The sequence below is a fragment of the Oncorhynchus nerka genome, linkage group LG17 (genome assembly GCF_034236695.1).
Source record: "Oncorhynchus nerka isolate Pitt River linkage group LG17, Oner_Uvic_2.0, whole genome shotgun sequence".
Taxonomy (NCBI): domain Eukaryota; kingdom Metazoa; phylum Chordata; class Actinopteri; order Salmoniformes; family Salmonidae; genus Oncorhynchus; species Oncorhynchus nerka.
In genome coordinates, this window is record NC_088412.1 from 41017344 (window position 1) to 41030812 (window position 13469).

The following is a 13469-nucleotide window of genomic DNA, read 5'->3' on the forward strand; positions in this document are numbered from 1 at the left end:
CCTATGTGAGCGTGCTGAGAAACCCAGGTGAGAGTGTCCGGATGGGTAGGAAGGAGCACAGCAGAATAATCCACACAAGGGCGGCGAGAGATGAGTACGGACACACGACACAACCTCAGGGAAGTAACAACGATCTGACAACAAGAAACACTGGTTACAGAACATATAAAGGGAAGATAAGTGATTCCAGCTGGCGCAGACAATCAGGCCGAGATTGGGAACCACGCCCACACAAACACGGGAGAGAGAGAGAGAGAGAGAGAGAGAGAGAGAGAGAGAGAGAGAGAGAGAGAAAAGGAAAAGGAGGCAGTGGATTCATGAACCGTGACAATACCCCCCTAGGAACGCCTCTTGGCGTTCCCAGGCGAATTTACCTGTCGATTGAAATCATCGATAAGGGAGTGATCCAGAATGTCCCTAGCAGGTACCCAACTTCTCTCCTCCGGGCCGTAACCCTCCCAGTCCACCAGGTATTGGAATCCAGCGTCCCCTCCTTCTAGAGTCCAAAATACGATTGACAGAAAAGGTGGGTTCCCCATCAACAAGTCGTGGCGGCGGGGAACCGGGACCGGTGGGTTAATGCGTGCCTGAAACACAGGTTTTATTTTAGACACATGAAAGGTAGGATGAATTCTCCTATACGCCGGAGGAAGCTGGAGCCGGACCGCCACCGGACTAATGATCCTGGTGACTTTGAACGGGCCGATAAATTTGGGGGCAAGCTTGTTCGAAACGGATCGGAGTGGAATGTTCTTAGTAGAAAGCCACACTCTTTGGCCAACGACGTATACCGGAGGCTTCGACCGGTGGCGATCGGCCTTAGTCTTGGTGCGCGCCCCCACCCGGAGAAGAGTCTCACGGGCTCTGCTCCATGCGTGACGGCACCTCTGGATGAAAGCGTGAGCGGAGGAACAGACACCTCGGACTCCGTACTGGGAAAGATAGGTGGCTGGTAACCTAAACTACACTCAAACGGAGAGAGACCCGTGGCTGCCACTGGCAACGAATTGTGAGCGTACTCAACCATAGAGAGTTGTTGACTCCAGGAAGAGGGATTCTTAGAAACCAAACATCGCAACACTCTCTCCAAATCTTGGTTGGCCCTCTCCGCTTGACCGTTGCTCTGGGGATGAAACCCTGAAGACAGGCTGACACTCGCTCCCAGTAACCTACAAAACTCTTGCCAAAACTTGGACACAAATTGGGGCCCCCTGTCAGAAACTACGTCCATCGGCAGACCATGTAAGCGAAAGACGTGATCCACGACAGTTACCGCTGTCTCCTTGGCAGATGGTAATTTAGGCAAGGGAATAAAATGAGCCGCCTTCGAGAACCGGTCCACCACGGTCAAAACAACCGTCTTGCCCTGGGAGGGCGGGAGTGCGGTAACAAAATCTAGCGCGATGTGGGACCAGGGTCTCGAAGGGACCGACAGCGGTTGGAGTAACCCATCTGGGGGTCGATTAGAAGTCTTCCCAGTGGCACAAACCGAGCAAGCCAAGACAAAACTGTGAATGTCACGAGCCATCAGTGGCCACCAAAAGCGTTGCTTAACCAAAAAGCTAGTGCGACTGACTCCTGGATGACACGCTACGTTGGAGCAATGCCCCCACCGAATAACATCGGACCGACACCCCTCCGACACAAACAACCGATTAGGCGGGCAACCGGGCGGAGGCGTTACCCCTTCTAAGGCCGTTTTGACCCTCGATTCAACCTCCCATGTGAGTGTGGAGACCACTAGGGTCCCGGCTGGGATGCACTCGGGAGTGGATGGGCGTTCGGAATGGTCAAAAATGCGAGAAAGGGAATCGGGTTTGACATTCTTGGAACCCGGGCGATACGAGAGAGAGAAGTCAAAACGTCTGAAAAAGAGTGCCCACCGCGCTTGCCTGGAGTTGAGTCGCTTGGCGGTTCTGATATATTCCAAATTTTTGTGATCGGTCCAAACTATAAAAGGTACCCCCGAACCCTCTAACCAATGGCGCCACTCCTCCAGTGCTAACTTCACTGCCAACAACTCTCTGTTGCCAATGTCGTAGTTGCGTTCCGCAGGTGATAACCGATGGGAAAGGAACGCGCAAGGGTGCATCTTGTCGTCAGAAGAGGAACGTTGGGAAAGTACCGCACCTACAAGACCATGGTGCTTGCCTACGGAGCTGTGAGGGGAACGGCACCTCAGTACCTCCAGGCTCTGATCAGGCCCTACACCCAAACAAGGGCACTGCGTTCATCCACCTCTGGCCTGCTCGCCTCCCTACCACTGAGGAAGTACAGTTCCCGCTCAGCCCAGTCAAAACTGTTCGCTGCTCTGGCCCCCCAATGGTGGAACAAACTCCCTCACGACGCCAGGACAGCGGAGTCAATCACCACCTTCCGGAGACACCTGAAACCCCACCTCTTTAAGGAATACCTAGGATAGGATAAAGTAATCCCTCTCACCCCCCCTCCCCCTGAAAAGATTTAGATGCACTACTGTTCCACTGGAGGTCATAAGGTGAATGCACCAATTTGTAAGTCGCTCTGGATAAGAGCGTCTGCTAAATGACTTAAATGTAATGTAAATGTACCCCCACCTCTGAAGCGTCCACCTCCACCACGAACTGACGCGAGGGATCGGGAGCTATGAGGATGGGAGCCGAAACAAAGCGGCTCTTGAGTTTGACGAATGCAGCCTCGGCTGTATCGGACCACCTGAACGTCACTCTGGGGGAGGTTAAGGCGGTAAGAGGAGCGACTATCTGGCTAAAGTTGCGAACGAAAACGCCGGTAGAAATTGGCGAATCCCAGAAACCTCTGTAGGGCCTTACGGGAATCTGGGCTTGGCCAATCCACCACAGCCTTAACCTTGTCAGGATCCATGCGAATACCTTCAGTCGAGACGATGTAACCTAGGAATGGAACGGATTGTGCATGAAAAATGCATTTCTCCGCCTTGACAAAAAGTCCATTCTCCAACAACCTCTGAAGCACTCGTCTGACGTGCTGAACGTGTTCCTGGAGAGAAGAAGAAAAAATCAGTATGTCATCCAGGTAAACATATATGAACTGATCAATCATATCTCTCAGCACGTCATTTACGAGTGCCTGGAAAACCGCTGGGGAGTTGGATAGCCCAAAGGCATGACCAAATATTCGAAGTGCCCTCTGGGGGTGTTAAACGCGTCTTCCATTCGTCCCCCCTTATGCGAACCAAATGATATGCATTACGTAAATCCAACTTAGTGAACACGGATGCTCCCTGTAACCTTTCAAAGGCTGAGGACATCAACGGTAAGGGATAGGTATTCTTCACTGTGATGTTATTCAACCCACGGTAATCAATGCAAGGATGCAGAGATCCGTCCTTCTTCTCCACAAAGAAGAACCTCGCCCCCGCTGGAGAAGAGGAAGGACGAATGAATCCAGATGCCAGAGAACCAGAGATGTATCTCTCCATAGCCTCCCTCTCAGGAACAGAGTGAATATAACTTGCCTTTAGGCGGAGACTCACCTGGCAATAATTCTATTGCACAGTCATAGGGACGATGCGGAGGAAGAGAAGCAGCACGGGACTTACTGAACACCTCCTTCAGGTCGAGGTATTCAACGGGCACGTTAGACAAATCCACCGCCTCCTCTAGAAACACAGAATCAGACACAGACGAACAAGCAGACACTAAACAGGACTCAAGACATTTGTTACTCCACATGGATATAGAATTATGACCCCAGTCAACTCTGGGGTTGTGTTGGAGTGAGCCAAGGGTGGCCGAGAACTAATGGTGCAAGGGTGAGTCCATGAGTAGAAATGATAGTGTCTCAGTGTGATTGCCAGAAGTGATGAGTGTGATAGGTTCAGTGGTGTGAGAAATGTTGGGTAGTTCTTGACCATTGAGAGCGTTGATGGATATCTTGTGCGTGAGTGAGGTGATAGGAATCTGGAGTTTGTGAGCGAGCTTGAAGTCCATGAAATTACCCTCTGCTCCTGAGTCCAGTAAGGCTTGGGTGTCGTGCGTGTGGTTGGCCCATCTTAGTCTTACCGGGAGGAGAGTAGATGATGAGGTCTTCTCTGTGGTGACACCACCCGATAGTAGCCTCATTCTTACTACCGGGCCTAATCTTTTACCGGGCAGGAGTGGATAAAGTGGCCCGCTCTACCACAGTAGAGACAGAGTCCTTGGGATCTCCGCCTCTCCCTCTCTTCCCGGGAGAGGCGAGCTCTCCCCAGCTGCATGGGTTCGTGAGCGGAGGCTGAACTGGCCGTGTTCCCGCCGCTGGCATGCCAGCCCTCCGTGTCGTTATACGGTCTGTTAGGGCATGCTCGGCGGCCAACACGACTCAGACGAGCGTCGACCCTCAAGGCTAGTTCCACTAGTCCATTTAAACTCCTGGGAAGGTCCAGAACATAAATCTCCTTCTGGATCCGGTCCTCCAGCCCATGCAGGAACATGTCCCACTGCGCCTCCTCGTTCCACTGACACTCTGCGGCCAGAGTGCGGAATTGGATGGAGTATTCCGATACTGAACGGTCTCCTTGGCGAAGGTCAGCGAGTAGTCTGGCCGCCTCCCTACCCGCCACGGCCCGATCGAAGACCCTTCTCATCTCCTCGGAGAGTGTCTGGAAAGAGGTGCAGCATGGGTCCTGGTTCGCCCACACCGCCGTTCCCCAAAGAGCCGCTTTGCCTGATAGCAGTGTGAGTACGAATGCTACCTTAGACTGTTCACGGTTGAAGGTCCGTGGCTGCAACGAGAAATGCATGGAACATCTCGTAAGAAAAGCTCTGCAATAGTCAGGATCACCTGAATAACCCTCTGGTGTCGGTAGCCGTGGCTCTAGCTGGGAATCCGGCTCTGGCGGGGCGGGTTGAACTGCCGGTGTAGGTGGCGCAGCGAGACCCCTCAGATGTTGTAATTGTTGGGTCAGCTGGGATACCTGCGTCGCAATGGCTTGTACTTCCCGACCTGTGCTGGAGATGTTCTCCTCTTGTTGATCCATTCTCGTGATACTACGGGAAATGAATTCGGTCAGACTCGTTGAACTCGCTGCATCCATGGTCTGGTCAGATCGTTCTGTAACAATACAGAGGCGGATGCAAGATGCAAGCAACAATGGTTTAATGAATACAGGTTACAGCAGCAACAGGACAGACAGACTGTACTCAGACGGAATCCGACCCGGGGACTAGGGCGCATCCTCCTATGTGAGCGTGCTGAGAAACCCAGGTGAGAGTGTCCGGATGGGTAGGAAGGAGCACAGCAGAATAATCCACACAAGGGCGGCGAGAGATGAGTACGGACACACGACACAACCTCAGGGAAGTAACAACGATCTGACAACAAGAAACACTGGTTACAGAACATATAAAGGGAAGATAAGTGATTCCAGCTGGCGCAGACAATCAGGCCGAGATTGGGAACCACGCCCACACAAACACGGGAGAGAGAGAGAGAGAGAGAAAAGGAAAAGGAGGCAGTGGATTCATGAACCGTGACACCCAGAGGCTTGGGGACCATAGATGACCCCTGGTGACAGCTAGCTGAAAGAGCTACCCAGATTCATATCGCACGGCGGAAAGGTAAGTCACTTTTTCACTGTCGGACATTAAAACAGTGTTCGAGAGAAGAACTGAAATTAACAGAATTCCGGGGGCCAACTCTCGAATGAAGTAACCCTACCTGTCCTATCACCCCTGTTTTTGTTCATAGAAGTGAAGATGTGTCTGGCTCTGGCTAAGTGATGTGTATTTTGTTCCAAAATGAGCATAAGAGATCCCTAGATCGGGGTAGACAAGAAGTTAGAGTAGAGATTACATGATAACCGACTTCGGACAGTTCTAGGATTGGAGAAGAGGGTATCCTTATAGCAAGGGGGATCCCACAAGGGTGGATAGGTTTTCCATGATATGGGGAAACCTGGGAGCAATGTTGAACTTTGTAAAGGTGATGAAATCCTACTAACCATCAAAACTATTAAGCTCTCTGATGCAGGCACTCACACCCTCGGACTACAAAGGACGAGGACAGACATGATGGGTGTGTTTTCTATTAAGGTACTGCCAAGACCAGAGGTAACCGGACACACTCCTCTACCACCACTGTGTTAAAAATACCATTCAGGTAATTAATGTTAGAGACTATTCGGCTATTGATCAATTAGGAACTGAGACTGGTTTTGATAGTAGGGACAATTTGTGGCTGTCTTATATGAGGTACACAGCTAAAACCCTGAGAGGAAAGGACTGCATTATTTGTAGTCATGCTAGACCTGTTCTGGCTACACACCCATTTGCTGTAGGAGAAGGAGAGGGGTGGTTGTGTATTCTGAGAAGTTTTTACCAGGTTAAGCCCAATTCAACCCTCTGTTCCTCTTTGAGCCTTGTGTTTCCTGCAGTACCTCCTCATCGGGCCTCTTGGGGTGTTGAGGCATATGGGGGCAATTAAGAGTGCATCACGGGTACAGGTAATGGCATTGATTATGGGGGATTGCCTGAAGCTGATTGCAGTAGTAACATAACCATTAATTCCACTTGGCCAGTTACAGGCTGATGTGAGGTGGATGAGTGGAGCCAAGAGTGCTGAGACCCATTCTTAGAGGAGAATGGCAAGGTACGTGTGCTCTGACCAGTTTGATAATTCCACTGACCATTGTTGATGTTACTGCTGAACAGCTGTTGGGTTCTGTATCCAAGGGACCTGAAAACATTCCATCCCATGGGAGACATAGACGTAGCGCTCAGAGAATGTAGTTGACATAAACACTAACCTGTTGGGTGTGCCAGTGGGGGTTCCTCATGAGTTTCAGGCCTTGGGTAGGAATGATGGACTCTGGCACTTACTACCTACTATGGGTCCAGCCATGGTGGATGCTAGACAGACTGCATGGATTAATTATATCTACTATAATCAACAGCGTTTTGTGAATTACTCCCGTGATGCACTCACTGGTATGTCTGAACAGCTTGAGGCCACATTTGGGGTTTCCAGACAGAATAGACTTGCCTTGGATATGCTTCTTGCCAGTCAGGGGGACGTTTGCAAGATGTTCGGTAAACAATGTTGCACGTATATTCCTAATAATACCAGTCCAGATGATATCTAGGGCGGGCTTGATGCACTATCTGATAAGATGAGGTCCACAGGGGGGGTGGAGGAGTCTGTTCTCTTGGCCTGGTTTGGTAAGTACACTGATATGATGGTTACTGGATTTCTGACCCTAGTTCTTGTATTATTTGTTATTGATGTGATGTGCTGCTTGCATCATACCGTGTTCTAAGAAATATGTTACAGATATGGTGAAGGCTTCAGGCATGTTGCCTTTGCTTGATGCTCCAGTTGGAGATGCCGATCTGGGAAGCATGCTTTCAGGAGAGGATGGGACTGACTGAGGATGACCCATGGTATGCTGTGGGTGAGGTAGTAGAATAATTTTACACCACCACAGTTCCTTGTTATAAATTTTTATGATAGGTTTTCTTTCCAGTATGTTTGTTCTCCCTGTTGTAAAGGTTTAGAGTCCCTGGGTGGCAATGAGCCCACCTGGTACAGGATAGGAGTAGCTGAGAGGACCAGATGGTTTCTAATAATTCTTTCCTCTGTTTTCCATGACCAAAGTTTTATCCTACATCTTACATGTCAATAACAATAAAGTTTTATCCTGTTTTTGATAAGTGACACCCTTGTGGGTGTCAAAAGGGGGAAACGCATATAACAATAGACATATATCACTTGTTATTAATAATAAACTTTTTATTATTTTCATGAAATGCTATGACTGCTGAAATAAAGGATAATGAGTGTCAAAAGGGGGACTTAAATTTCACACCCTTGGGGTTATTTTACATTATAGCCATTACCATATATATTATCTGCTGTTGCCTTGGGTGGATGTGTGTATGTGTTATGTTCTCTAGCTGATTTGAAACATTGTTGAAAGTATCAGGGCCATGGAACTTTCTCATGCTGGGAAAATACAGAAGGGAGGGCACATTCAGAGCGTGGGGTTGCGAGAACAAGCAGTCTTTTGTTAGATAACAGGAGCCAGGTGCGAGATAACGGTATGGAGCATGAGACCCATCTTTTAGTTTTTGCAGCCATTTTAGTGTTGTGCGGCTGCGGTTGCATTCCATGTATCCGGTCCCTTACTGCTAGAGTTATCTCCAGAGCTATTGACCCTTCTTCCCCTTCCCAGATGTATCCTCTGCTTGCTAATGACCTGCCAGAGTTTGAGGATGAGGTGGAGAATACCCTTTAGAGAGTGTCACATCTCTTTGGAGATGTGAAGAGAGGGTATCACAACTTTTTCCTGCTGGAAAAGGTTGGCTTATGTGGACAAACATTTTACTTATAGCTTAGAGCTGTTGTTCTCCGCAATTGTTAAATGAGGGTTGTAAGTTCCTAGGTGGCTGGTAGCCAACTTAGTACATAGTGGGATTGAGTGGATAACTTGGTGGTAATACATATACATCCATTTCTTTTTAATGTTGTGCCTTTTTCATAGCCCCTTTGGGAAAAGTTTTCTTTTGTATCAGAATCTAGTTAGGTTGTGTCACGTCTCTGGGGAGACGTGAAGAGAGGGATTTGTAGAGGACTGCTAATTCCTATGTAGGTGACATTACATTACTGCTAATTCCTATGTAGGTGACATTACACTACTATAGCTGAGACACATAGTAAAACAGGTTGGGCCCCATACAGGATATCTCTCACACACACACACTCACTGTAATCATCCAGAACACTGTCACAACAGGATACTCCTAGCCACAGGTGCTAGCCGGCAGTTCGGCCACAACTCCCCTGAAGATAGGGACGCATACGCTCTTACACACTGACCCCAGAAGACAGGGACGACGCACATACAGTACACACATAGCTGCCGAGGACACCCAGATAAGACACCCACAGATTGGCAGAAAGCCTAGACTTAGAGACAAACTAACACACACACATAATCTCCCTCCCAGCCGAACATTGTGTGACTGAAGATAGCGCACACACCAGATCTCCTTTTCAGCTGAACAGGGTGTGACGACCAAGAACAGGCATGGCAGGATTCTACGATGACGGACAGACAACAGAGCCAATGCCGGATGACTACACCCCAGCCTGATCCAATCCGAAGATCCGATCTCCTAGATATCAACCTACTTTCTGTTCTGTATATTAAGCTTGTACCCATTGTTAGCTAGTGTCTTTTTTGCTAGTCTCTGATGAGCTAACAGAGGGGCCCGTATATACGCTGTACCAGATATCTCCACTTTGAAATAAACCTGTCGCTTGTCGTACAATCTACCACCTTGTCTGCATCGATCCTTGACCGACTCACCCTTTATCATATCCCATTATCAACACTAGTAAAAAAACAACAACAACTGAATGCCCGTGTTGCCGCCGAGCTCTCAAATATCGTGACCCTCTCTCACTCTATGAACGGTCATTGCTATCCGGATTCCTTGGGATGTCCCTACCCTGGGACTACCTATAGATTGGAAATCTTTTCTAGGCAATTAGCGATAGCAGGAAATACACTATACCTCAAGGTTGCTACTTCGGAATGTCGGCTTGCATGGGAAAACTGTACATTTCTAAGACGTATGGTTGAGATGTAATTAATATAAATATAAACTATGCACCTTATGACTTTCATTAACATGTAGGAGTTGGTATGATGACATGTTGGTACACGCAGGCGTCACGTAGACGTTAGTAAAGGCGTTGGTATCATGTCATGTCAGTTGGACGTTCAATGGTAGGCGACAGCCACATGGTGGTACGGTTGCCTAGGCTTAATTCTGGCTCAAATAATTCCCCATAGTTTTATGCATTCTCCACACTAATCCTCACAAGAACTTACTCAAGAGAAGGATGCACTCGGAGCATGAGAGTGTGGAGCATGGTAGTATTGCACATTGAGTAACACCCATGGTTTAACTAAAACACATTTATTTTAGGATAGTATGTTCTTTTTCAGATATTTGCATGGTAGTGTTTATATTTTATCAGTGTCAGCAGTTATTTCTTTATACCCTTACAAAAAATATTGCCTTTTTGAAAATGCAGTAAAAGTGCACTAACTGTAGTTGACTGGAATTTTGGACGCAGTGAACTGCAGTTATACGGCACTGTAACTCCAGTTACACTGCACTGTAGTATGGAAGTAGTATGTTTTGTTTGGTTTGTTAAAGATTTGTTGTAATAGAGTACCACAGTATGAGTCATAATACCCATAAACCTAGCAGTCTAGCAGGGAAATGGTTCTGGAAGAGCACAAGGTTACAATCTAGGTGCTCTGGAAGCACACTAGGACTAGGAGGCGGAAAGGAGCGGAAGTCTATGGTGGTGCGTTTGTAGCTAAGAACAGCTGACACAAGCATAGTCAAGTTTCAATTATCTATCAAGATATAATTTTGCAGGTCTTGTCAGAGGAGAGTAGTGATGAGGGATGTTCGGTTCGCAAGTGATGTACTGAGAGAAGTGTAGTTCAAGGTGTTGGTGTTTAAAATTAAGGAACAATGTGGAGTCACGGCGGTGAATCCGAATGCGTATTTGTAGAGTAAAGTAGGAGAGTTTGTGTCTGCTAAAATTCTTTGGGATGTAAGTTTGGTGGTGGTGTGTATCAATGCTAAACACTATGAGAAGGCGCTCAAACTCAAGCAGGAATGTAAACGTGCGGTTGATAGTAGCCTGCCGGATCAAACTGGACTGCAGTGGGTGAAGGGAGTTATTACAGGAGTTCCAGAAATTGTTAACATAAAATAAATGAAGGACCACTTGAAATGAGGCTCTTATTGAGGCAAAGTGTCTCCAGATGACACGAGAAGGAAAGAAGGTGGATAGCTTGTCAGTGCTACTAAACTTTGATGATCTGGTACTGCCAGAAAAGTTAGTATTGGGTATATGAGTTACTATGTGTGAGCATAAGTTCCGAAGCCATTACGTTGCTATAACTGTCAAAGGTTTGGGCCTGTGGCGGCAATGTGTAAAGGCAAAAGGAGATGTGCGAAGATGTGGGGGAGCACATGGGGAATGTGGAGAAGGGGTACAGTTAAAGTGTTGTAACTGTAGGGGGCGGATGGGGGTTGTTCAGTGATGAAAAGACAGGTGGAAGTGCAGCAGGTGAGGAGTGAGCGAAAAAAATCTCTTCAGGGCACCTAGAAGAACAGGTATTCCAGGGCAGATCGGTATGCAGGTTGGGCATGATATAGGGAGCTTAATGGGGGAGAACACAAAGAATGGTAGTAGACATGAGGAAGGTTGTTACATTTGGGACAGCAGCAATCAAATGCACAGAAAAATTTCAATCAAAGACTAAGAAGATACTGATCATAGTGGATCAGGCAGTGAAGTGTCTTGGGATCACAGGACTGACATGGAAAAATGTACAGGATGACCTCAATAAGATTGAGAATCAGTCCAGCCAGGAATCATATATTGGTTAATTTTCATTATGGTGTTAATCCTTCAATGAAATGCCAGAAGTTTGATGGCTTACGGGAAACAGTTCAAACCGTTTCTTGAGGAGTTACCAGCCAAACCTGATTTGATATGTCTCCTGGAGAAATAGCTTAAACTTACTCAACATTTTGTATTACAGGGTTATGTTGCAGTCTGTAGAGATAGGGTGGGAGGGGAAGGAGGAGGAGGGTGTGCTACCTCCATAATCCCATATAGGTGTGTGGGAGAGGGAGTTGAACAGGAATATGTAGTGGTAGAGGTGTGTTTGGGGGGGGTATGGTAATAGGGAACTTTTGAAACCCATGTAAGAGAACAGAGTTGATGGCCCTTGGGAATGTAGAAGGTCAAGATAGGAGACAGGTAATGTTGTTGATTTTAATGCTCATAGTACGCTCTGGGAATGGTTACAGACTGATGTAAATGGACAAGTGTTGGAGGAACTCCTGAATGAGAAAGGGCTTGTGAGTCTTAATGATGGCCAGGGAACCAGGATTGACCAGTAACTGGTAATGAATCTGCTCTGGATCTTACATTGATCTCATGTTCAATGGCAGGCACATATAGTTGGTATGTTTTGGAGGAATCACTATTCAGTAGGAAAATGGATTGAGAAGATGGATATCTGGGAAAGAGGAGTGGGGTCCGTTTCAGGAGTTGAGTGAACAGGAGCTGTCTCAGGTTGATCTCAATTCAGATATAGAAACAGTGAATGAAGAATTAAGAGGAGCAATAGTAGGGGCCGCAAGGAAGGTGATTCCTATGGATACAGGGGAGAGAAAGAGTTACGCAGTTCTCTGGTGGACTATAATATTTATGAAATGTCTATTTTAAGATTCATATGTAATGCTTTGGAGGGATCAATACTTATTAACTGGGTTGACATTGTCTTAGTCCCCAGTAGATGGCACGCTCCGTCCATAATAAGACTGGCACCTGACACAGCATAAACAGGGAAACAGATGCAGTCTCCATTTTGCCTACTCACAAATTGATTTAGAACGTCATAATTTGGGATGTCAACAAAAACTCCACTGGGAATACAATAAATGATCGCCTTTTAAGCTTAGTTAACAGAAAATCATGTTCAACATTCATTAGTTCAGGGTATGAGGTTCATTTCAAAATGCATTACCAGGGTGGAGGAAATCTTCTAAGTGTTTATAGTTTTATTGGTTAGGGGTAAGTCAAGTCCTGTACAATGCTCTAACCTTAACATACCTCAAATGATCCATGAAGGAACCACTCTGAACATTTCTCAGAATACTTTTTACACCACTTACGTACGTCTACATGTGGGTGTGCAAGTTGTATATTATTATAATTTGTCTATTCTTACTTCATCAGATCATCATAATAACTCATTATACTCAATATTATGTTACTTTATCTCTCGTAACCCATTATACATCTGTGTTACATCACAAATTCCTCCTTTAGACTAGTGTTCTATTCATACAGGGGTTTAGATATTTACACTAGTTCTATTTGACAGCATATTCGGAAATAGTTCTCTCTTCTTTGATATATCTATACATAATAGCGTTATACATCAAACTCCACTGATGAGACATGTTATTGTCATATAATCATCGTCCCCAGAGTGACTGTACGTACATACCCCAAACAGAAGCCATGGATTACAGACAACATCCGCACTGAGCTAAAGGTTAGAGCTGCCGCTTTCAAGGAGCAGGACTTAAGCTTATACCCTTAAGCTTATAAGAAATCCCGCTATGCCCTCCGACGAACCATCAAACAGGCAAAGCGTCAATACAGGACTAAGATTGAATCATACTACACTGGCTCAGACGCTCATCGGATGTGGCAGGGCTTGCAAACTATTACAGACTGCAAAGTGAAGCACAGCCGCAAGCTGCACAGTGACACGAGCTTACCAGACAGGCTAAATTACTTCTATGCTCACTTCGAGGCAAGTAACACTGAAACATGCATGAGAGCATCAGCTGTTCCGGATGACCGTGTGGTCACGCTCTCCGTAGCCGATGTGAGTAAAACCTTTAAACAGGTCAACA

At 46.8% G+C, this 13469-nt stretch overlaps 1 long non-coding RNA gene across 1 annotated transcript; it reads left to right on the top strand.

The window, feature by feature from the left end:
• Positions 1-4993: 4993 nt before the first annotated feature.
• LOC135561438 (uncharacterized) lies at positions 4994-9274 on the top strand. Its single transcript, XR_010459457.1, has 2 exons — positions 4994-8587; positions 8620-9274. It is a non-coding gene; the product is annotated as an uncharacterized LOC135561438 (long non-coding RNA).
• The last annotated feature ends 4195 nt before the right edge of the window (positions 9275-13469 follow it).